A 548-nucleotide genomic window follows, 5' to 3' on the forward strand; every position below is an offset into this window, starting at 1 on the left:
GCCCCGGGCCAGCGCTGGGGTGGGGCCGGCGCTCAGAAGGCCTCGGGCCACAGCTGGCGGCGTGGCCCCGGCCACATGGATACCTGACGCCGTGGACCCCTGACGGCGTGGACCCCTGACAACATGGACCCCTGGCCGCGTGGACCCCTGATGGCGTGGACCCCCCCGGCCGCATGGAGCCCCGGCGGCATGGAGCCCCGGCAGTGTGGACCCCTGATGGCGTGGTCCCCCGGCTGCGTGGTTCCGTGGCCGCCTCTCCTAGAGCCTCACTGGGGGGCAGCAGGGAGCGAGGACCCAGTGCGGTCACCAGTCGGGCGCCCAGGACGCCGGCCCGGTTTTCCAGCGGAACGCCGGGGACAAATGGCAGCCAAAGGGAGATCGGAGGCCTTGAGCACTTACGTGCTGTTTTCACTACTGATGTGAATTCAGCCCTGGCAAATTAAAACAGAAGAATTAATTGGATATGCAAATGGGCTTATTCCGAATATAAATCTAATCACGCGCCAATCTGCTTCAAGAGCAGGAGAGCGCAGACTGCCCTGCGGAGA

The 548-nt window shown here is 64.8% G+C and overlaps 1 protein-coding gene across 1 annotated transcript in view; it reads right to left on the reverse strand.

Annotated features, from left to right (window-relative positions):
• Window positions 1-548, reverse strand: part of LOC101624366 (contactin-4-like) — a 76,678-nt gene that overhangs the window by 59,412 nt on the left and 16,718 nt on the right. The gene's annotated exons all lie outside the window — the stretch shown is intronic.

The sequence above is a fragment of the Condylura cristata genome, unplaced genomic scaffold, assembly GCF_000260355.1.
Source record: "Condylura cristata isolate star-nosed mole 26May11 unplaced genomic scaffold, ConCri1.0 scaffold00033, whole genome shotgun sequence".
Lineage (NCBI taxonomy): Eukaryota > Metazoa > Chordata > Mammalia > Eulipotyphla > Talpidae > Condylura > Condylura cristata.